Below are 25,055 nucleotides of genomic sequence, written 5' to 3'. Positions count from 1 at the left end.
TAAAATCACAGAATTTTATATGCCCACAAAAATGTGAAGTGGTAACTTAGTGCCAAATTCATAAACCACTAGTACAAGTAATAGCATTAAGCAAAAATGATGTTTCCTGCCAAAAACATTCCAATTGTTTGGCTGCCTTCACAGAAAGACGTAACATTGAACAGGGACTCAGTGAAGAAAAGGAGGCAAAAAACCACACTGAAGCAGAGAAACTCAGTTTATCCAGCCAACTCACATTTCTCAAGGTACCTTCAAATAGCACCATTTCTCCTGACAGCAAACGCAGTAAAAATAAAAAGCATAAAGACTACAAACAGTGTGGATATTGGAGCCTAACCAAAAACTATCACAAGCACTGAACATGCAGAGGCCTGTCAGAAATGTGCCAACTTTTCAAGATCCAGTCCTGTACATGGGGACTGAGAGGGGCCTATTGGTTTCCTGCAGGGAAATACAGCTGCACCAGTTATGTATCTGTCAGGCTGTTTGGAACAGCATGAAAACACAACTGTGCCTCCATTGCTGTCACAAAGCAACATAGCCAGTGCACTGGTTCTACCCAAACTATGTAACCACTCAAATTCTACAGTGTACGCTTCAGCTGCTGAAAGGAATCACATCACCTGAAATCTCACAAGCTAAAAAGCTCAGAAAAATAAAACAACACTAACTCCACATTAGCCATATTTGTTCTTTATAAGCAAATTAACTAACCTATCATTTTCTTAGATGACTGCCTGAAGCAAAAGCTATCCTTTAACCAAAAGCATAATTGTTCCTAAATCATGCTTGTACAGCAGTAAAAGCACGGGAACATACAGCATTGCTTGGATATGAACACGGACATAAATTTGACTCAATAAACATACAGTCTTGCCTGAAGTTCCAATTTTTATTTTTTTTTTTTAAATCTAGCAACTAGATCCAGTACATAGTGCTGGATAGTTACAAAGGAATGGCACACTTCAGGACACATCCAAAGAAGGGCAATGCAGCTGGTGAAGGGTCAGGAGTGTAAGTCCTATGAAGAGTTGCTGAAGGAGCTGGTGATATTTAGCCTGGAGGAAAGGAGGTTGAGGGGGGACTTTATTGCTCTCTAAAACTACTTGAAGGGAGGTAGCTGAGAGGTAGGGATTGGTCTCTTCTTCCAAGTAACAAGCAATAGGACAAGAGGAAATGGCCAAGGAAGGTTTAGACTGGATACTAGGGAAAAATTCTTCACAGAAAGGTTTTTCAAGCACTGGAACAGGCTGCCCAGGGAAGTGGTGGAGTCATCATCCCTGGATGTATTTAAAAGACATGTAGATATGGCACTTGGGAATACGGTTTAGTGGTGGATTTGGCAGTGTTCAGTTAATGGTTGGATCTGATGATCTTGAAGGTCTTTTCCAACTGAAATGATCCTATGATTCTATGTTTGTTGCACTCCAACAACAACATTTCCGAGCATTTTCAGCACCTCTGCATTGATTGTGTGCTTTATAACACATTTAACATATATGCCTTATGTGTAGTTGCTTATTTAGGTATGATTAGCAGGATAGCGTTTTTAGAAACTTAAGCCAGATGCTTCACTGAAATGTATTGCAATATCAAAGAAATCTGAAGGCCAATACAATTCAAAATAACAAGCTACACATTCAGAAGTGGTCTTGGACTCCCAAAGAAGAATGAGATATTCTGAGGTAGGCCAAAACTCACTGAGAATCAGAGACGAGTCAGTGAAATTAAGTCTGCTGAGAACGTCCAGAATTTAAATGGAAGCTAAAAATTGAAGAAGGTAAACCTGCAAACATTCAGCACCATAGAGTTTCTGCACTGCTTCCTGATCTTATACCAACAAAGGAAGGTACAATATTAAAGGGAAGACACCAAAGACTCCAAATCAGTGCCATACAGTGGGAAGGTAAACTACAAACAAACAAACAAACAAAAACAAACAAAGGAAAAAAAACCCAAACCAAAACAAAACCCAAAAAAAGGCATTAGCTGAAGTTTAAGAAGTTTAGATCATCAGTCACATCACAGACTTTTCCAACAGTGGATTGTTTTCCCTGCCAAATTTTAAGAAAACAATGTAAAACATAACCACATACCAGGTTCCCAACCAAACTGCTGCAATTTTTTTGTTCATGTCAGGGAAAACAACATATTTATACTTTAACTCTAGTTCAGAAAAAATCCAAAACCTTCTCTCAGCTCAAAAGTACAAAAAATTAAAAGCAATCTTCTCCCAATAGGAAGAAACACCTTCTATGGAAAAAAAAACAAACCGTCTAAAATGTTAAAGGTCTTCCAAAGCAAGGTGCAGGACAATTTTAAGCACAAGCAGAAATGTCAGATCAGCCATAATGAAAGCTCTGTCATTTCAGTTCTTGTTCAGCCAATTAAATAGTCAAGCTTTTTTTTCCCCCCAAATATTCATTTGAATACACAGGTCATTCTCTTTTCTTGGTATTGTAATTATTTATAATGATATGTAACACATGGAATAAAGAAGATGGACAAATATGGTTTTTTTAAAAAAATACATTTATCTTCTGGGTTCTTAAGAAAGTTCATTTTAAGCCCTGAGTAAGCCCATTATTCAGCCAAAAACATAAAAGTAATTTACAATGAAGAAGCCTTAAAAAATTCATCTGAGAATATAAACGACAAAGAGGTTCATATAAGCTGAGGGTTACACAGCTGAAAAAAATATTCTGAGCCTTAAAATCAAACTCCTAGAAAAATTCAAGACCTAGGATAATCTAACCAATTTCAGCATGATTATTCTCTTTGGGGGTTTTTTGTAAAAGGAAACAGATGGATGTTCTATTCTTTCTTGCAATGTCATCATAAATTCCAATATCTTACATTAATTATTCCTTGATTCATCAAGATACATTTATGTTCTCATTGCCAAAACACTTGAGCTGAGACAGCAGCTGAATATTGCCCCACAGCAGTTATTCCTGTGTGGAGCAAAGGAGTTCTAAATCCACTTACTAGATGAAAGAGGAAAAATCTTTCCTTGGCACTTCTGAAACTCAGGTTTATTTTGATGACTGTTTTCTCTTGCACATAATTGTGCTGAATAGTTTGAGATTTGTTTGTCAGATGTTCTGGTCATTACATATTGCACTGCCTGGCATCACTAAAAAATAAAAAAATCAAGACTTTATAGCTATAGAAGTATACATAAAATACAAGATTAGAAAAGGGGAAATCTGGCCAACAATTCAAACACTCAGAATAACTCTGAAGGCATTCTTGGACATTGTGAAGTTGCAAGACTTGCAGACTCCACAGTTTTATCTCCCCTTTAAAGTTGAAGGAGCACCTGACAAAGTTAGGTATGCGCACTAGGATAGCTTCTGTGCCTAATCATAGCACTAAGAAAACTCCTAAATAACTTCATATTTCACAGTCAAACTGGGAGGAAAGAAGGGATAAAGTCTTCTGAAGTATTTCTTAAAACACATTATGAATGAAAGCAACTTCTTTTATTGTCGTGTTTCATGACTCCTTACTGTCAAAGGCAAATCTTAACATGTTCAGACTTTATTAAAAAAAAAAAAGGCATAATTTTTTGATAAAAGTTATGCCCTTTTGACACTACTTTCAAAGTGGTCTTCAAGACTTTAAAGCCCTGATATGTAATCAATTATTTCTGTACACATTTCTTCTTATATAAAGGAAGTATTAAACTGTGCTCAGCTCTTCAGGTGGACTGTGCATCTGCTGAGCAGTTGGTTTAGGAAAGGAGGTATTGAGGAAAGGTTGCAGTTTTTGCCATCCTTACATTGTTTCTGCCTAAAAAGAGTTAAGTGAGTTTAATTTACTCATCACACTGAACTTGACTGAGGCGTAAGATTATTTTTGGTTTTTTTATCCAAGATATTCACTGTAAATAAGCTAAACATATGGAAAAAGTAGTTTAGTACTTAAAAGGTTTCCCGCAGTGCTTTCAGGACGAGTTGAAAAAACACACGTACTCTCAGACATCCATTAATAGACACCTCCCTAAAAACCTGTTTCACAAGACATTTGAGAAGTCCACAGACCCTACGACTAGCAAATTCATGCTCTGATCACATTTTTCTTTAATCAGATGAGATAAAGTTTTGCTTCAAAACATTTTGGGTAACATCTGATAAATTTTATGAACTTCTTTAACTGGGGTTTAACATTAATCTGAATGAATTTCCACAGTAACTGAAACAAAATTTTTCCTTTATTTACAGTATAACTCATATATTACTAAAGAGTGACACTTTTACACAGAATTATATTATACAGGATTACAGATTTAAAAAAACAGGTCTATCACTGGTTTCTGTTACATGTAGGATTTTTAAGACCTACAGATGTACAGATAATTCTTAATTTCCCTGATCTCTCTAATGAACTGAACGGCTGTATTAATGGAAACAAAGTGTCATATGTAGCACTAAATGGGTTCTCAATAAAGTATCTGGTTTGATTTTTTTTGTTGTTGTTGCTGTTATTAACTTCCAAGGTAAATTTGGAAGTGTATTATTACACCAAGCAAAAAACAAGCTACTGGGCAGATACAACTGGAGGGGAACCTCCGTATGATAGCAGCATATGCTATTTTTAGTAAGTTTCCTCTCATAAGTGCAAGACAGTGAATGTTTGCCAAAAGAATTGTACATCCAGGAGGGTTTTTGAAATATGAAAGATACTTTTAAACTATGAAGAGAATTATAATTTTTGCCTAATATTTAGTAACCTTCAGATACTGTAATTCCACTTCAGATCCTGGAAAAACATTCTGGAGACAAATATTAGTCTACCACTGGATAGTGAAGAGGAGGAACAAAATTACATTTCAAGGGGAAACTGTTTTAATTAGAGTTACCTTGTACACCTGCACAGCAGTCACCTTCAGTACAGTGTGTGAAAAATCATTACACCCCACAACTGTGTTTATTCTTGCTACCATCAAATTTTGAGTCCATAAAACAACATGCTGAAGTTTGCTCCCAGGCATATTTTTACCACTCTACATTTATGCTGCTGTAGTGCAGAAAACTAACATAAACACCCTTAACAGGTTGATTATATGTCCCATGATAATAATCTCTGGATAAACCTGTTGCCCCTAACCCATAACCTTTATGACAAAGGAACCCTTCAAGGATGCTTCATTCTTTTATAATGTCAGGCTGCGAAGAACAAACACATGGACTGGGTCCATTAGTGCCCTTTCACAATTGTATTGCATCAGGAAAGGCCTCATTATGATCCTGGAAGAAATCCCATCGTATCAAAAAATGGAAGGTGAGTCTATTCTCAGAGGCAGCTGCATTTCTGTATCTGTACTTCTGCAGTCTAATAAATTTTCAGCATTTGGAAAGCAAGTTTGATCACACAAGCAAACCCCAGTGATCTGATCACCAACCCAGCAATGAAAGCTGTTGAGCTACTAGCTCTGCAGAAGCTTACCAAGCAGTATACTAGACCATCATATTTGTAAAAAACTCTTTACCTTGAATCCTATCTGACAAACCAAAGATCAGATCCTGACCTTGAAGCAGCAGCCCTTCCTTTGCTGAAGCAGAAGTTACAAGCTTATAAACAAATTGCAACTTCTGAAGAAAACAAAGGACCATTTGTAATCCCAGTGGTTACCCAGAAGAGCTGCTCGGTGATACCAGTTCCTCACGCCAGGGCTGTTGAACCACTCCCCATTGCCACAACTCTATGATATGAACTAACTCGGGCAACATTGGCATCTTCCACCTCAGTGACATTAGTACTTTGACAGGAGTCCAGGAAACCTGGACTCTCTAACAACAGATGCAGAATTCCATGTTTCCAAATAAGGGCAGCAATCAACACATGTTTTGGAAGCCAACACCTGTGAAAAACAGCCAGCTTGATGAAATACCTGTCAGGTCTAGTGATAATTTTTTGTGAAGCAGATGTCATGTCAATAAGTCTATTTCTTATTGCCCTAGAACTCAAATGCTCCAATACACTACTTATATGATTCTGTGATTATGAAAAAACCTGTCACTGAACGTTACAGATTATTTATTAAATGTTTGTGGTAAGATGAGTGGCAGCCATTTCAGTTTGCTACCTACAGATTTCAAACTCTGGCTTGAAATTTGATTAGAGGTTGTTTCTTAGAGGTTGTTACTTAGAGGTCTTTCCTTCTTTAGTTCAAACTGACACAGATGCTCAGCTGAGGTACCCAAGACTGAGTCACCTCCTTCAGTTCTCTCTGAGAATCTAGAATGCATTTTATTGTCCTGTCAAATCTGAAAAATACTTAAATCTCCTTCTTTTGAAGACATACCAGAGATGTGATTCTGGATAGAATTAGCCTTCCTGATACAAGATGCTCCTAATAGAAAGCAGCTTATTACAGAAATGTAGTCTTAAATCATGGGCTTCACCATCTACATAGCACTTGGATCCCATCAACTACATCTCCAGCACAGGCAAGGCTGTTTGAACAGGACCAATCTAATTTTGTAATGTTACTGCAACAACAATTCCATTCTCACTCATATACCTCAAGTTTTGCATTAATCTCTTCTTAGCAAAGACATGGTAATTTGGCTACAGGTAATATACGTGAGGATGCTGAGAGTGAACACCTATTCACTCCTTTGAAAACCAAAAATACTCAAAGCTCTAATATGAAAATGCAAGTAAAGAATGTACAGTAGGAAAGATGATGCTTATAAGTTTCACTTTATTCACCTGGTATTTTCTGCAGTAGTAATGTGTTCTGCAAATGAAGGGGTTTCCTTTTACTGACTTGGGACCATACTGTGATTTGTATTGAGAATTCCAGGCCTTTATCTGATCTTATAAATAAATGTAAAATACATAAAACAATTATCCTAGTGTAAAATTGAATTTTATCTCTCTGTAACCAGCTTTTGTCTATGATACATATTTCTGTGTTTGAATACAATGCAAAATTAATAATAGGTATAATTTATTTTCTGACTTTTCATTACCTTGACATTTTAACAATCTTTTTTTTACATATTCAGGCTTTAATTTTATCTAGGGCTTCTACCCCAAAGTTCCATTTTAGACATGTACAATGTGTCTTTCAGAATATCCATTCACGGAATAACCTGCTAAAAGAATATACTGGCTATTTAACAGGCCAAGAAACAGTACCAAGAAATAACAGCATTTTATAACAAAGAAAAACATCAGACTATGAGAGAAAATGTAGCACTGCATGTAAATTACAGAAAAACATGTTAAAAGAAATCACAAGTTACAGTATAGAACTAGAAGTAGGAAGTAGAGTTCTGAAGTTGGTGGTTCTGGAAAATTATTAACAGACAGCTTAGATTTAATTTTTTAATAGCTGAAAGAGATAACCAAGGAAACCCTTTTCCTATTAAAGGGCAGTCACAACTTTATATTGAATGCCATGGCATTAGCAATTTAATATAGAGATTAATCTAATCTGGACATGAGCCTTTCAGTACTTTAACAAGTAATTTTTTAGCCTTAAACATAATTTATACAAATGCACCAATCTAACAGTTTACTTTCTTTTCTTAGTGCAATTAATTAACTTCAGCTAGCCATCTTCAACGTTTTACTACCTCAGACACACATAAGTTGACTTCAAAGAAACTATGTCTCTAAGTAGACTTTGTATGCAAGTGCTGCAGTTTACATAGAAGACTTTATTTAAAACAAAAGGCTCAGAATTAGAGAAGGTCAAGCAGGAGAAAAAAGAAAGACACAGAAATACATAAAAAAGCATGAGAAAATATCCCAGAGATTTTGATGAATAAATACGAAGAATGGCACAGCTCTACGGGCTGATAGACAAACTGTCACCTTCCATAAAGGGCAAGAAGTCCACAGCCACTCTGCACAAAGCAGACTGGCCACACCAGTGTTGCACGTGCAGGGGCAGTGGGATTCCTTCGCAGCTGCAGCAAATGAAGCTGCTCGCTGGGTCTTTGTAATTAGAGGAGGAATGTGATAACCACGGTGGTCTAGACTGCTACAAGTAAAAACAACAAGTCCCAGAATGAGTGGCCCTTGGTCTGAAGTGGCTGTTGTCAGGATGAGGCACGTTTAGGAAGTAGTCCCTCGAATACCTTGTGATAAACACACGTGGAGAAAATAACACGAAAGAACAATGTAGTTAACTAAATAAAAGGTTAAAGAAAATAAACAATATTTTTGCAGCTTAGCATTTATTTGTGAACTGTTGGTGCAACTCTATGCTTGAAAGAAAAGCTATAAGGCTTTGGTAGCTTGACAAGACAATGTACAAGCTTGAATGAAATGTTCAGCTTAAGGAATTAGAATAAATCTGATGACTGATGTGCTACTGAACGTGACAGACTGTCACCTGTTTTAAACAGGATCTCTGTAGGATGTACTTAAAGCAATGTTTTCCCATTACCTTAAATACACTAAGACATTTCCCAATGAATTTTGACTAATCTATTAAGACAAAAGATCTTCTCAAACTCTTGCCATTTCAATAAAATAATGAAATAGCCATTCAGTTTACTTGCATAATTAATTCATGCTGACACTGTACTTCCATGTTTAATTTACATCCAGTCACAAAAGCATGCAACAAAAATGATTACTCTAGCTTCCCAAATTAACTATAAAATTATAAGATATGTGCAACAAGTGATTAAAGCAGCTTATCTAAACTATATTCATATACAGATTTTCACATATAGAAATATCAAATTATTTATCTGTTATCAAAGCAGAATTTATACAAAAATAGGTCCAGGCATTCTTCAATAGCTTTTTAAAATCAAGAAAAAAAAGATTAAAACCCCTACAGTGAAATGGTACTGTGACACATAGTTAGAGATATATTAAAAAACAAACTTTAGTTTTAATTTGGCCAAATCCTTAAAAATTGTAACCCGTTACTTTAATTATGTACATAGACACAGTGCATGTATAAAATATAAACAGTGTAAAATAAGATAAAAATTCCTGGAAGGCAATTTATGCTATTTTAAAAACCATACAAGCATCAAAAACTTGGGCAAGATCTAGGCTGAAACAGGAATATCCTTCCTCCATGTAAATAGTCTCTGTAGGAATTACTGAGGTGTTTTAGCATGTCCTTATCCTGCAAATAATGACTCCAATCTGTCCTACAAACAAAAAAATATGGAAAAAAGGATTTTGTGACATCCACCTGGAATCTGTACCCAGGGAATGGGTATAATTGCTCATTAGAGATAAAGCACAGTAACATCAGTTTGAGCCACACTGTATTTGCAAAGCTGAACAAGGAAGCCAGCACAACTCCCCAGCTTGTACAATCCACTTCCGAAGGGGAATAAGAATCAAACAACCACCAAAGTCATTCAACTTTCAGAAAAGGCTAAGTGTGTCACAGAGGCACATCATTTAAGATGCTTTAGCTATCCAGTGAATTTTCCTCAGAGTTGGTTGATTGATGTTCGACTATAACTTCATACCACATATTTCTAAGAACAGAACAGTCTGTATCGTTTACCTCATAAGTGTCAGTATTAGACTAATTTATGTTGCCAGTTTTCTTCACTGCTGTACAAGAGTACCACAGCTACTGGTAATTAGCCCAGGAGAAAAACTGTTTCTAGGCATGGGCCAGATTACAAGTATATACCACATGTATTTTACTGGCAGAATAGAGTTAGCATTTTGAAAAATGCTTTGCATTATAACTAGTGAGTTTATGTTTCCAAATAAATGTTAAAATCAGAGTATTAAAGCTTTGCCCGGTCCTGCTACTAAGATGCAAATTTAAGCCATAAAAAAAGTTCAAGGATCTCAGTCAAAACAGTTTTGCTTATAAGACTGAAGCTATGTGTCCCTTCTTCCCACATTTGCACTCAGAAACCACTCAGACCTCAGAAGACCAACAGACCTTCTTCAATCAGTTGTTTCATAGATGTTCAATACAGAAGATGACAAGCCTCTGCACAACCTCTGCTGTTTTCTGTGTTTTGCAGGAGTTCTTTATATGGCTCGGTTACCATAATCTTCTTCCTCATGTAATGTAATCTGTAAATAAAAATCACTGTACCAGGGATAAAATCTCATGCTACAGGAAACTATCAATAGGTCTTTGAGGTACTCTATACTGTCAGGAGAAAAATGTATTACTTATGCTTATATCAGAATTACAAATTAATCTCTTTCAGTTACCACCTGTGATCTTTTGGATCAAGAAAGAACCAGAGCCCTGAAACCCTGATACCTCCCAAAGCTTTTCACAACTGCTAGCTCTATATTTCTATCATCTTCCCTGGGTCAAAACGTCAGTCCTCACAACAACCTCTGCTATTCAACATGTGCTGCACTTCCCTGCTAAATGCTTCAGGCACTACATAAAATCTCTCAAAGGACTCAGGTGCTGATACATAAGGAATGCTGAACACACAGAGGTGGTCCCCACTTTCTTCAGAGCAACTGCCAAATCAACTGATGCATCAAGCACAGAAAAACAGTGGTTATCAGTCATCTTTTCATAATGTTCTCCACGCACTGGCAGGTGCAAGACTAGGTGTTTCTGTGTTTTGTTTTTTTAAAAACATTTAAAGGCCAAGTTTAATGAAGGCTTGTCTTATTTCCCTCACCTTCCAATGACCAGTATACCCACTCTGTTGATTTTACCACTCATTTCACGTTTTATACAAGACTATTAAGCTCCTCTTTTGCTTCTAAGGGCAAACATCCACTGGAATGTCATTTTCTGAACATTTTGTCTTTTCACCTCTACCCTGTATTTCACTGAAAGCTTTACTGTCAAACTTCTTCTGAAAAAGCCCCCTTCTCTCCAAAGAAAACATCCTTTTAACAAGAACATGAGCTAAAACTTTGTAACCATGCCCTTTGTGGAGGGGGGGGATGTTCCATAAATGCTCAAGTCAGACATTTATATTCTCCTACAGCTTACTTTTTGTTGCTAATATCACTGCCTCTGCTAGTAGCTATATCAAAATTCAAAAAACACAAAAACATGACTACTCTAACAATGGCTCAAAACAAAAGGGCATGATCATTCTCAAACAAACCAATGATGGCTTAAGATACATTGTTAATGCCAAATCTACATGTTGCAACTTCATTCATATGTAAGAAGTCACTGTAATAACCAATTGTTGCATATAAGTTAAATTTCTTCTAAATTATTAAAAAAAGTTTAAAAATTGATACTTAGTGAAGTAGATTATATTTATCTAAATTTACAAATTTCTCCCTCAAAAAATTAAGCTGTATATCTGTATGTGTCTATCATCAATGCTGCTACAAATTTACAAAATGCTTTTCATAGAGTACTTTTACTCTTGAGAAGTTATGTTACTACTTGTACTTACTCTGGTTTGAATGGAGTTAACTTCCTTCATAACTGCCCACATCATACTGTGTTTTGGGATTACAGCTATACCAGTGCTGACAGCATACCAGTGTTCTGACTATTGCTTACACTGCTTCCACAGCATCAAGGCTTTCTCTTCCCACCAACTCTGTCACTCCAGAGAGTAGACTGAGGCTGGGCAAGAAGTTGTGAGCAGACAGAGCTGACCTGAACTGGCCAAAAGGATATTCCATACCATGTAATGTCAAGCTTAGCAACACAAACTGGGGTAAAGCAAGAAGGGGGTGTGTGGTTTGTCTTCCAAAGCAGCTGTTGCTCAGAGACTGGCTGGACATTGGTACGATGAGGGTGAGAGGCAGCACGTGACTTTGCATCATTTTTTTGTTGTTGTTTTTGGCTTGTTTGGTTGGTTTGTTCTTCCTTATTTTTCCTTTTCTTATTAAACTGTCTTTGTCTTAGACCATGAGTTTTCTTCTCTCCTGCCTGCTGAGGGGAGCAGTGAGCAACCAGTTGTGTGGGTGCTTAGCTGCTGGCTGGGGTCAACCCACCACGTGTGACTGTCCATTTTCTCCCTCCAAAGCACAAGGATATTCACAGTTGTGGTTTGTGTCTGTTTTTCAAAAAGGCATTGAAACAGTAACAAACTGGAATACTGTCTAGAGCTTCCTCTCCAAAGTGCAACAAATAAGTGGGTTTGAATGACTGGAGTAGTGCCGTATTAATTTGCTATCACAAACCATACAATGGCTTAGGTTGGAAGGGACCTTGAAGATCATCTAGGTCCTACCACCCTGCCATGGGCAGGACACCTTCCACTAGACCAGGTTGCTCAAAGCCCCGTCTAACTGTGTGCCATGTTAAAGAAAATCCTTGATTTCATTTTTGCAAACCATAAGCAAAAGTGACTATTAACCATTAAAACAAATAAAGCAAACTAAATTATACAAATCCAGTAGAATTCTAACTCAATAATTTATTTTTGACAAATGCTTTCACAATCTCACTTTTTAGTCCATTCCCTAACATCTGAATGCCAGTTTCACACACGTAATGAACAGCAGGTAGAAACACATTTTCAAAGATTATTTCATATTACAACTTAGCTCAGTATTCATATAGTCACCAGGCAAATCTGCAGGCTTTGCGAATGACTTAATTTTTCTTTTGAGATATAAGGTACTGTACAGGAGTGTTACTGCACAGAAATATTAGTCAGAGCAAGAACACCATGCTCTTTCCATTGTTTTGAAATGTAAACATTAAAACACTTGGAATTTCAAATAAAAAATGCAGGGTATATATTATAAAATTGTGTATCTGTTACAATCACAGAATACTACTAATCTGGCAGATATTTTAAGCACATACTTATTGGCATGAACACAACAAAAAAACCCACAACAAGAACAAAACCTTACTATCTGTTATCTCAAACATTATCCTCCTGTCTCCCTTTAAAATTAAGAACTGTATCTCACATTTTCAAATAAAATCAGCACCTTGCTATTTAATAACTGCATTAGAGTAACTTGTCTACATACAAAACTGCATCAGGTAAACTGATTTCTAAAAGAAGTTACAAACAACCTGGATATTTTTCACAGTTTTACAAGTGGCCCACACAAATGTCAACAAACCAAGTCCACTGTAACATTTAGTTGAACCAAATAGTACATTTCTGGGCTGCAGGTGTGGACACACACCATGCAAAAGAGGGAATATGCAAGATTAGCTACTGCTGATTTTGAATTTCTGAACTGCACCATTTGACAATTTTCTATACTCAAAAATACACTTTAAAAAAGATCAGCTGTTAGCATTAGTAAGAAGCAAAAATACAAAACTAAACTCCAAAACTTAATCTGCTTTGTAAGTTTCTTTAGAGCTTCTCAGAGGCCCTGTTTTCAGTGGTCTCAACCAAGATTTGCCTCAGGACATGCAGTTGACTCAGAACTTAACTGAAAAAGGAAAACATGTGACCAACTAGAAGCCTCTCATACTTGCAGAACTCTGGAACAGATCAGGATATTTCACCTATCACCTGTCCCCCATGAACACTGCAAAACTGTCCCTAAGCATCTGAGCACACAGTAACTGCCTTACTTGCACAGCTAATACTAGACATTTAATTTTAAACCCATGTTCATTTATTACATATAAATAAAACATCACAGATACATGCTCAAGAAGCCCCTCCTGCCTGGTGCTCAGGTCAGAAAGGCTACAGGTATGCTCACCAGCTTGTTCAAGGCTGGCTGCTGGGACAGGGCTCCATCTACTGGTGTGTGATCCTGCATGCCTATGGGAAGAACTGCTGGGGAAAAAAACCAAACCAAACTCTGTGTTTCCTAATGATATTCAGAAGATATAATAACAAGGTATTCAGAAAACACTACTAGTTAGAAAAAACCAGGCAACCAAATACAGGCACTCGCACATGTTAGTGTGTTGTACGCATATGAACTCACACATACTATGCCCGTTGTATGCATATGACATCTTTTAATATCCATTAATATTTACAATATGTATCTCAAAAACTATTCTAAAGAAGCACCATTTTTCTACAAGATGAAGCATATGACTACACTTTCCCAATCCAGATGTAAAGCTTTATTGTTTCTTCTTAAAGCAAGCAAATAAGCAAACAGATAACTCTCCAAACCCACTGAAAATTCTGTAATATTTGCACAATTTAAGGCACTAGAGGTGGTTTTCTTTTTCCTTAAGATAAGAGAACTCATTAAACACACAGAAGCAAAAAAGTTTCAGTAGGAGACTGCTATCAGTATTCATCAAGGGTATTTCTGCACAATAGCAGTTACAGCTACAGCACGTCTAACTTTAAAGATTGACTCCTGCTGTCACATGCAGCATTTCTCAAATTGAGCCATTTAAACCTTGCCTTACTAACCCCACTGTGCCTTCAACTCATGCCTGGGAGTGAAAAAGAGCAGTATCTTTTCCTCCCCAGGACCCTCTGTGCCCCTCAGCCAAGACTACTGTGCTCTGGCTGCAGAAGAGCAGCCAGAACAGAAATCAGCAGCAGTTCAGGAGCTACCTGAGCTCACTTTGAACAAGCTGACCGTGGTGAGAAATTAGATGGTGCTTGCCCAAGCTGCCATCACATCTAGGTAGCAAGGGCCAACAAACCAGCTGACCAGTCCTCCCAGTTCTATTCTCCAAGGCATGTCTAGCAAGACCAGCAGCTAAACTTAAAACCCTGTGCAACAAAAGAGACAGTGCAAGAAATGGACAGTGAGCTCCACAACTCCACCCCACCTCTTTTCTTTAAACGTTCTGCCTCACACTCAACACAATGTTGAAGGCATCTAAGTGAGGCTCAGTGCAAAGAGAATCTTGGAAATACCCACATTGGTCACACAGTATCTAAAACATAGGAAAAGATGAGACTAGTCAGGAACACCTGGAAACAAGAGACAGTCACAGCAAGAAGGCAGGAATGGAGCATGGAGCAATAAAGCCAAGGCTCTATGTAATATCCTATAACATAAGGATAACCGGTGAACCAGGACATCAGGGAATTCACATAGTTCCTCTTGGGGCTCAGTCTTCCCAATTTAGCTTGTTGCCAATAAATTACAGTTGAAGAGACTAATGGAAAAAATCTCCTACAAGGAACTTGCACAGCACCACAGGATGAGAACGGAATACTGTCTTTTTTTCCTTTTTTATTTTAACTTTAAGGAAAAGCAAATTTCAAACCTCGAAGGTGGCTTTTCACTTGCTAAATTCAAATTTCAATCAAACTTCATTTTAAAATACAACTCAGCAGAACTATGGGGTTGCTGATGTCTCTTTAAGGAAAATGACATCAGTGCAGGCTACACTTGAGAAGGATATAGGTGTGGAACTACATCCTTTTTCATCATACGGTCAGGTGCAAAGTGAAAAGTTTAACTTCAAGATTCCTGTGGTCTAATGAAAATAAATACCATTACAAACAGATCCAAGAACACAGACATATTAAATACTGTTTGTTTGTCTTCAGATACAGATCATGGGAACAAAGATATTTAATTACTTCAAGACTAATTTTGATTTCATTTTAAGTTGTTTACACTGTCAGCAACCTCCTGGTATTCTGACAACTAGCAGAGGCAAAAAAAAAAAAAAACAATGAAAAAAGTGGAAAAAAGTCAATTAGCATCTACGAGAACAGTTTTAAATTGGTGTCTAAGCATTTGACTGGCGTATTTTGATCACGCTGAGCAACTAAATGTCTACAATACAAGAAGAATCACTCATCTAGTAATATTTATAATAAAGGAAATTCAATTAAAAATCAGAACACATTTCCATAGCTCTACAAAAACAGCTACAAAACTTTCAACAAATCTTAAATTTGTAGAGGACGTTTCACAGTGTCAATCTCCTCATTACAAGGAAGTTACTATGGAGCAAACTGGTCAAGTGTTTATGTCAAACTTCGGACAAGGAAAACCACATCCTAACACTCTGCTATAATAGCAAATGGAAAAACTGCCTGTATCTGTGCACAAACAAAAAGTGCACTATAGAAAAGCATGACAAAAAATACTGCTTTGTCTCTTATGCTCATATCTAAAAATTTACACAACCAATTTAACACATTTAACCTAACGCTAAGAATGCCTGTAGAATCTTAAATTTTATTTACTTGAATGTGAACCACAAGAACAACACATTGAGAAATAGCATCTTAAGGCAAGTCTAACTGTGGATCAAAGAAATTTTAAATTAAGAACAGTACTAAATTGTGCCTTTCTAAAAGTAAGACTAATAACTTTATTAAACTATTTTACTGATATTAATGATTTTATTATATCAACACTACTAATGATATTATAGGATGGGTATAATTTAGGCAACTACAACAAGCATAAATCATAATATCCAAACAGGACACTGCATTAGATACATATCTTCACATTTTGCCATCTAATCTCTCTCAAACAGTAATAGCTTTTTTAAAGAAATACATAACTATCTATCATACCATTACTAAGAGAAATAAATGCTTAAAAAAAAGAATACATATTTGCGTGTAACTTCTTTCAATAGCATTGAAGAGGCCACTGGAATGTCTTAGATTTTTTAATTATGGTCAGTCAATGTTCTCAGATCTTGGTAACTAGGTTTATCATTTTGGCAGTCAATGATGCTCCTAAAATTAATGAAATTTTTTCTACAATACATAGAAAAAACCCAACAAAAACACAGCACAAACCATTTTTTTATTTCCCATCAGATGTAACAGGCAAGCACTAAGAATGGTTCCACTTTCTTACCTCTTGATACATCAGAATTAACAAGGAGAGAGAGTCAAATACATACATTATGAAATAGTGCAATGAAAGAAAGCCAAATCAGAGCTGATTATTCCCAAAGGAAACAAGTGAAGAACATCTTAAAAAGAATGTTCATAATATGAAGACCTATACATATTTAACTTTGTTCATGAAAAACTGAAACAAGACAAAATAGTATTTTAAATTGTGTAACCATTCTGCAAAAAAGAAATATTTTAATACTTTTCATTTCCATGCACCTCAACAGCCATGCCTTGGAAAGCTCTACTCCCTTTTCACCAAGCTAATCTAAGCTTAGTATCATTCACTTGTTAAAATGGCAACTCAGAACACTTTCAAGTTCTACTCCCACCAAGGGTAAGTCACACACACGCCCAACCATGAAGCAATTCTTCAGCACTAAATACTCCCTTTACAAGTCAACAGTACTATTTATAAGCTAAAATACAAGTCAACTTGTAAATTGACTTAAATAAATTACTACCATTAAAGATCTGGTCTATTTGCTTCAAGTACAGCAATTTTTGATCCCATGTTAAACTGTCTCATAGTGGAGCATCATACAGCATTTTCAGAACAGTTTTGATTCAGACACAACCCTGCTATCATTTCATGAATCCTGACGGAAACTGCCACCCCCTCCCTACAAAGACTTATTCAATGACCAAGCATTTTAATCCTTCTTTGTCCTAATACTACAGTACTGAACCAGATTAGATTTTTCTAATTTATTTCACACTTAACATTTAGTGCATAGCTAATCAGAATATTACTATTTAAATGAATGTATAACTTAAAGATCAAATTCTGTCTTCAACAGATTTACATAAAAAGGACATAAAGCATAACATTTCTCTACCAGCATGTTATGTGGATCTCCTTAACTCAATTTGTTATGGACTTCATGGTGCCAAAATTAATGTCCTCCAGGAGCTGAACTCATTATGTCTTCCAAACTCAAAGTGTAATCCCATGCTTCTGTGACTGATGGAAGTTTTGCCATTCACTTAAAGATAAGGTGGATCTGTTCCTTGGTTTGCTACTCTAGCAAGAGATACTGAACAAAATGATACCACTGATGCTGTCTTTACTTCTTTCTATTACATAACCGATACTGTGAACCAGTCCCATGTATTTCAGTCTGTGCTAAAAACAAAACCAACATGTTGATTACAATGTTCACTACACATGAAGTCAACAACAGAAGTATATGCTTTTTTCAATGTGAATTTCCAGAATACATTTCAAGAACAATGAGAGCCACCACTCTGTGGTCACTCATGGATCCTACTCAGCCCCTCATCCCCTTCCCTACACCATAACCCACAAGAGCGTTCCTGCAAGTCATCTGGTGCACATGTAGCACACCCAACTCACAACACACATACAAATAGTTCCCCACTAGGCACCTGACCCAATAAACTCCTACATGCCTGCTAGAGAAAAGCACAGGTCAACAAAACAAAAACAAAAAAGAAAAAAAGGAAGAAAATGAGCTGTGGCCAAAATAAAGTTGACCATAGGCCACAGGTGTCACAACTCTAACTTTAAAAAAAAAAAAAGCTTTCAAAATAATTAACTGAATCACTGAATTTTAATTCCTCTGAAAAGCATGAAATAAATATAACAATGCCTTCGACAAGGTGCATCCAAGTGCAATGGTACACAGAAAATAAAATAAGCTGTTTTCATATAAACAGTAAAATAGAGAGTAAACCCATAAACAACACATACTGCATCACGATAGCTAACCACTGGCATTCAATTTAAATGTTCATGTCCGTTACTTGCACCTGGGACAGATTAGCCGTGCCTGTTTCACACTTCATGAAAAAGGTTCAAGAAATTTATTTTACAGAAGTGTACCCTACACATGTGATCATTTTGAAAAATATGATTTCATTGATACTATGAATACCAAAGATCAATCTGAGCAATATCTCATGTGGTGGGCTGACCCCAGATAGAATTCAGGTGCCCACCAAAGCTGCTCTATCACTTCCCTCCTCAGCTCATGGAATGAGATAAGAACAGGGAGGGATCACACACACACTACCGGCAGGGGCAAAACAGACTTGATTTGGGGAAATTAATTTATTGCCAATCGAATGAGAGAAGGGTAATGAGAAATAAATCCAAATTTTAAAACAACTTCCCCTCAACTCCTGCTTCTTCCTGGGCTTAACTTTACTCCCAGTTTTCTCTACCTCCTCTCCCCCAACCCCCTGCCATAGAGCAGGGGGAGGGGAACACGGTTTACAGTCAGTTCATCACACATTGTCTCTGCTGCTTCTTCCTCCACAGGAGGAGGATCCTCACACTCTTCCCCTGCTCCAGCATGGGGTCCTCCATGAACTTCAGCATGATTCTTTCCCACAGGCTACCGTTCTTCACAAACTGCTCCAGCATAAGTCCCTTTCATGTGATTCAGTCCTTCAGGAACAGACTGCTCCAGTGTGGGTCCTCCATGAGCTCACAAGTCCTGACAGCAAACCTGCTCCAGCGTGGGCTCCTCTCCACAGGTCCACAGGACCTGCCGGGAGCCTGGTACAGCACAAGCTTCCCACAGGGTCACAGCCTCCTTTGGGTACATCCACGTGCTCCAGTGTGGGGTCCTACATGCACTACATGTGGGTATCTGTTCCACTGTGGATGTCCATGGGCTGCGGGGGCACATCCTGCCTCACCATAGTCTTCACTATGGGCTGCAGGGGACTCTGCTCCGACGGCTGGAGCACCTCCTGCCCCTGCTCTGATGGCTGGAGCACCTCCTGCCCCTCCTTCTTCACTGACCTTGGTATCTGCAGAGTTGTTTCTCTGACACATTCTAACTTCTCTCTCCAGTTGCAAGTGCGAATTCCCCCCTCCCCCTCCTTAACTCTGTTATCCCAGAGGTGCTATAGCCATCACTGATGGGCTCAGCCTTGGCCAGGAATGGATCCATCTTGGAGCCGGCTGGCATTGGCTCTGTCAGACGGGAGGGAAGCTTCTAGCAGTTTCTCACAGAAGGGCCGCCCCCCCAACCCCATATCTCCCCCGATAAAAAAACCTTGCCATACAAACCCAATAAACATCTAAACTATTTTTAAAATTCTAATACATAGTACTCTTTAATATACCAAAGGCCACTCTGCAGAAATTGTCAGTTTGCACTTTAACCTGTCCTTAAAAGACAAAAGCCCACATCAAGAATCAGTATGGAAAACAAAAGCCTGCTGTTATAGTTTCTGTATCATGGCTCCTGAAGCTAGCAGGGAGCATGTCAACTATCCTATCACTTAAAAAAAGGGGGGCTGAAAGTAGCAGACATTCATCTAAACAACTGAGCATTCATACTCTTTCTTTCCATAGCTGTATCTGTTCTGCAAATAAAGGTTCAATGCTGTTCCTCTTACCTCTTTCAAAACCATTCTCCTTTGAAAGGAAAAGGCTAAAGGCAGCAGTCATACTTTCAGGAACATCCGTCAGTTGCAACATTAACTTACACTTAAATTTGTCAATAGACGGCAGCCCAGAAGGGTTGTTTGTTTGTTTTAAAAATAAGCTTCAAAACATCTATTGCTGATGTAAGATAACAGATGCAAAAGTGAAAAGAAGCTTGTGCATAGATTTGGGAGATTCGCACTAAAGTGAGTATCAAGTCAGATCAGCAATTCATAATTTACAAACACTCCACTATCAGCATGCTGCCATTAACATGTAACATCTACTCTACTGTATGTCGGGCAGACTAAAAAGGAGGTAACAAAAATATCCATTAGGATATCTCCCAAGTTCACATGACTAATTTTACACAAAACTGTAACCTATAGGCAGGACATCCTCCCTCTTCACCCTCAGCTCATGTGTACCTTCTTGCTTTAAATTCTAGTGAATAATTTATTGATTCTTTCCACAGAGAACTACCAAACCCATATTTTCTCTCCTCCTATAACCCTTTCCAGCAAGCTCTGAAAACTTCCTTAACTTTTTTACTAACCTACACACCCTCAAAAACTGAAAGCCCCGCAAACTGCAAAAAGCTATATGTGAGCCACAAGGCACTAGCACCATACTCCTATTTCTGCCAGTAATACAATATGTTGGGTTTGTCTTGCTGCAAGAGAAATACTAAGCCTGACAATTGTTTTGTTTCTTACCGGTCAAGAATAGAGTTTAACACCATAATAATACACTTCTAACTTAGCATCATCTAGAATGACTTCTAACAAGCAGGGAGATAGATTAACAGTATGTGAAGAAAAGTAACATTGCCTTCTCCAAAACAGGCAAACTAATAATAAAAACAGAAATTAAGTGAATCCAAAACCAAAACAAAACAAACAAAGAAACAAAAAGGAAAGAAGTCTCATTAGCTATCATGTCAAAATTGGGGAAAATATTTTTAAAATTTAATTTGTTACTCACTACTATTGGACAGAATAGTCCCCATAACAAACTGTAATGTGAAGCATCCTGTAAAGAACTTGCAGTACTACTGTAAGAAAATCTGTAATGACTACAAAAACTAGTAGCAGCAGCTGTAACTATGTTTTCAAATCCTGTACATTATTTTACCTTCCCAGTCCCTCTCTTCACTTTTCGTACTGCATCCAGAACTGCAGTAACTTCTCCTTAGCTGGACAGGCAAAATAAGTCTATCACATTCAAGAGCCTGAAATCAGTGCTAATTCCTGTACCAGTGACAAAGCAAAGGAGCTCGTAGCTGTCACACTGATGGTACCTCACTGGTGTATACACCTCTGTCTCACACATCTCATTCAGCTGAGGGACCTTGTCATGAGTGATGGTATTTTGCACACTAAACAGGAAAATAAAACAAAAATAGAACTACCACATAACACAGCATGTTTAACCAGTATGACATAGTTTTAACTCCTGTTAAACCCCACCAGATACCTTAGTGCCATAATATATTCAAATAAACAAACAATCCAAGTTTCAAGTTAAACCAAAGTTGCACATTCCCAGAGAAAAACTAGTCAAGTATAGATGCTCAAGGACATGTTCAAGGACAAGGCAAGCACATCACTGCATTTCACTAAGACCCACAGGTCCTAGAACCTCCAGAATTTGCAGCTCTAAGATCTGCTGAGCCTGAAGCACATTGCTGTGGTTAACCAATTCTTCTTCCACAACTAAACCCTTGCAATTTAAGGCAAGCCACTGTTCTATCAGTAGTTAGCACTTGCTGGAATACTAAAAAAAGACACTACAGCGCTCTGAATTCCCAAACTCGGGCTAAAGAAACTCTTACGGCAACCCACCTACAATCATCCCAGCCCCCTGAAAGTGTACCTAGACCCAGTTGAAGCTGTTCCACGGACAAACATCGAAGGGTGTGCTGTTTCAGGTAGAATAGGCCTTTGGGTACAATTACTGAATGTTTTTCTCCCAAACTGTTCACACTGAGAAACCATAACGTTTTTCCTCACACGAAACAGACCTTCACAACACCATCAAGAATTCTTATTAGTAGGAAACTTCATTACAATAGGATCTGAGGTATACAACTCATTGGGACTTCCTAAACAGCTTTTATTGAAGTCATAAATATTTTTAAAAAACCCCACAAACTTTATTTTGGCAAGTTTTTTGGTGCGGGTTTTTTTTTCCTTTTCTAAAATGTACTACTACAATGCCGAGAACCCTCCACACTTTGTTCTCACCTGACACTAAAGATCCAGCACCGACCTCCTGAATTTGTTCAGGGCTGGTTTCACCTCACACTGTCCAAGCCCCCTTCCCAGCGCTGTCCCCCTCTCGGAAAGCGGCTGCCTGTCCGTCCCTTCCCTCCCTGCTGAGCCTTTGGGACTCCAAATCGCGCATCCCCGCATGGACAGCTTGACTCCCCGTATCTCCAGCTGCGGAGCGGGCGGTAGGTCGGGCAAGTCGGGGGAGGAAACATTAACCCAGCCCAGGGGCTGCCACGGCACACGCAGCCAGTGGGTGCAGCAAGGGCCCGGTGGCGGCGCGGCCCCGGGGGCGGAGGAGGCGCGGAGGCCGGGCAGGGCCGCTTGCCCGCGGGGAGGCGCTGAGGGCAGAGCGGCCCCTCCTGACGCCGCCTCGGCGGGACGCGACGCCACTGCCAAGCCCTGCCGCAGGGGATGGGGTGAGTTCCCCCCCGAGCGCCGCGGGGCAGCCCCGGGGAGCGCCCCCGGCCCGTTACCTGCGCGCTCCGGCCCCGCCGCCGCCGCCGCAACAACAAAGCCGCGAAAGGCGGGGGGAGGGGCGGGCGCGCGCCCGCCGCCCTCGGGAGCGCGCAGCGGCGGGGCCGCGGCCCGGGGGCGGGGCGAGGCGGCGCGGGCGCGGGGATGGGGCGGGGCCGGGCCGGGCGGGGTGCGGAGCTCGAGGGGCTGGTTGGCGGGAGTATCGCCTGCCCGCCCTTTTTCTCCGCTCGGGCAGTTGTTTCTTTTGACGCTGTTAGTGCTGGGGTGCTGCCCAGGCTGGCCAGGGACGGAATTCCCTACTAAGGAACGTAGTAACCACAAATGGAGAGACAGACCCTGCCAGGGATATCGAGGAGGAGAATGGAGTGGCGCACCTGTACTGGTGGGGAAGAGGTCATATGGAAATGGGATTAAGCCTAGAAGTGCTTTATGAAACCTGCACAGTGGGAAGGTTGCCCTTTTTGGAGAGAGGAGAGAGGAATGGATGGATGTGCCATATATAAAAAAGACTGTCAGCAGAGGAATTGAATTGTGTTGAAGTGCACAGATCTAAGGTTTGAATACTGTGAGACAAACTTAATAGTTTCCTAACAAGACTAGAGTTTATTTTTTTAAGGAGCAGGTTACTATTCTGTAAACATCTATGTAATTTACATGCCCTGTGACCATTATTTTTCACTTTGTTCATGTAAACCTTCTTTTTGTTGCAGTGACACTTTCTGTAGAGAACAAATCTAAGTGACCAGTTTCTGCATCCTCTGATCAACTCTAAATTCTCTTTGCTGTGGAACTACTGTTGCAAGTCCACCTTAATACTAGATTTGCTATTTGAACCAAAGGGAACAGTGTACAGGAACATCTAAATCTCTGAAACTAAAAAGCAGCAATGCTTCAGCATCTGATTTTTGAGGATAGGGAACACCGGAGGCTTGATGATCCTGCTATATTTATTGAGCAGCAGTCTCAAAGAGTCCAACCAAGGGAACTAAGGCAAATGCTAATGAAACATTGAAGATGAGATTTTAATTACTTAAAGGTCAGCACATTCGAGGTTTATCAGTTTAAGGGAGTTATTCCGTATTCCTACAGTGATGCCCACTCAGCTCTTACAAAGATAAAAAAATTCACATTACTGTTTATTTGCTGATGCATGCAAATTATATAACAATGTTATATCTGAATATTATTCCTTTTTGTGATTAGGGTCTTGGTCTTTTAACACTTTCTCAACACGTCCGTATATTTTCTATGTTCCCATCACTTTCATTAGCAATAAACCCTTTGTTTTTTTCTAACTTTTGTTCTACATTACAAAAGGCTACATTTCCTTTCAAGCTTGGAACCTCTACTCAGTTGGTAACATTTGTTGCTAGACTATCACAAAACACTCACAGGCACTCAGCAAACTGATGTATCAGAACACCCGTATGGCTGAACTATCTAGTCTTTCAATGGTGCTGCCGCTGGAAATGAGCCCATGCTGTCCCCCACGTTGTACTCTGGCATCTTCCAGAAAAGCACAGTTTGGCCTTGCTGCAAGCAGTGTTGGGGTCTGTCAGCACTGGTGCTATGTCCCAGCACTTCAAGCCCATGCCCTGGCACCGTTTTATTTACTAAGATGGGCCAACAGGTCCGTGTAACACATGTAATAGTTACACTCCATGTGACAAAATACCCGTGTCCTTTGAACATCGAGGAGCTGGATCTAACCTTTAGACTAAAGGTTTTAAAAGAACAGCACGCTTCAGAAACAGCCTGTGAGCCGAGCGGCAGAAGCGACCCTTACTAGAAGTGGAGCAGTAGGGGATCTGCGGGTGTTAGCTGGATCCCAGCAGCGGTGGGGAACAGGACTGCAAGTGTGCGCTGTATGGCACCAGCCCCGAGGCGGGAGGACACGGCCCGAGCCCGAGGAGGCGCCTGGCCTGCCTTCTCCCGCCAGCACCCTGACAGCCGCCAAAGCCTCGCTCCCCGCCCCAGCCTGGGCGATCCCAGCGCCGGCCGCCCCGGCTGTGCCCTAAGAGAGAGAGGCTGCCGTTTTCTTGGCTGGAAGCGACCGGAGAGCCCTTCCTCCGCTGCGATCGCCAGCCCGTGCCCTGCCCGGGGCCGCCCTCTGCCCGCCGACTGCCAAAGGCCGCCGCGGGGCCCCGCGGCCCGGCGCCCCCGCCCCCCGGCGGTCGCGGCCCCCCGTCCCGCCCGCAGATAACCGCGGTCCCGCCGCCCCCC

General features: G+C 39.5%; 2 protein-coding genes across 9 annotated transcripts in view; one reads left to right on the top strand and one right to left on the bottom strand.

Moving 5' to 3' along the window:
* MIPOL1 (mirror-image polydactyly 1) overlaps window positions 1–22,868 on the bottom strand; it is a 198,310-nt gene extending 175,442 nt beyond the window's left edge. For 2 of the 8 annotated variants that reach the window (XM_017829441.1, XM_017829433.1), the window contains exons 1-2: window positions 22,832–22,865; window positions 9,896–10,032 (exon numbers count right to left, since the gene is read on the bottom strand). The gene's annotated coding sequence lies outside the window, so the exon portion shown is untranslated. Of the gene's footprint in view, window positions 1–2,988; window positions 3,137–9,895; window positions 10,049–13,587; window positions 13,662–22,331; window positions 22,498–22,831 lie in introns of those variants that run through there. The other 6 variants (XM_017829435.1, XM_017829436.1, XM_017829434.1 and 3 more) reach the window with 6 other exon arrangements.
* The window catches only part of SLC25A21 (solute carrier family 25 member 21), a 253,590-nt gene continuing 251,217 nt past the window's right edge, over window positions 22,683–25,055 (top strand). Inside the window, exon 1 of the mRNA XM_017829445.1 lies at window positions 22,683–22,774. The gene's annotated coding sequence lies outside the window, so the exon portion shown is untranslated. The remainder of the gene's footprint in view (window positions 22,775–25,055) is intronic.

This window comes from Lepidothrix coronata, unplaced genomic scaffold (genome assembly GCF_001604755.1).
Source record: "Lepidothrix coronata isolate B3197 unplaced genomic scaffold, Lepidothrix_coronata-1.0 Scaffold164, whole genome shotgun sequence".
NCBI lineage: Eukaryota > Metazoa > Chordata > Aves > Passeriformes > Pipridae > Lepidothrix > Lepidothrix coronata.
The sequence above is the reverse complement of the archived record's forward strand: the minus strand, read 5'-3'. Positions and strand labels throughout refer to the sequence as shown.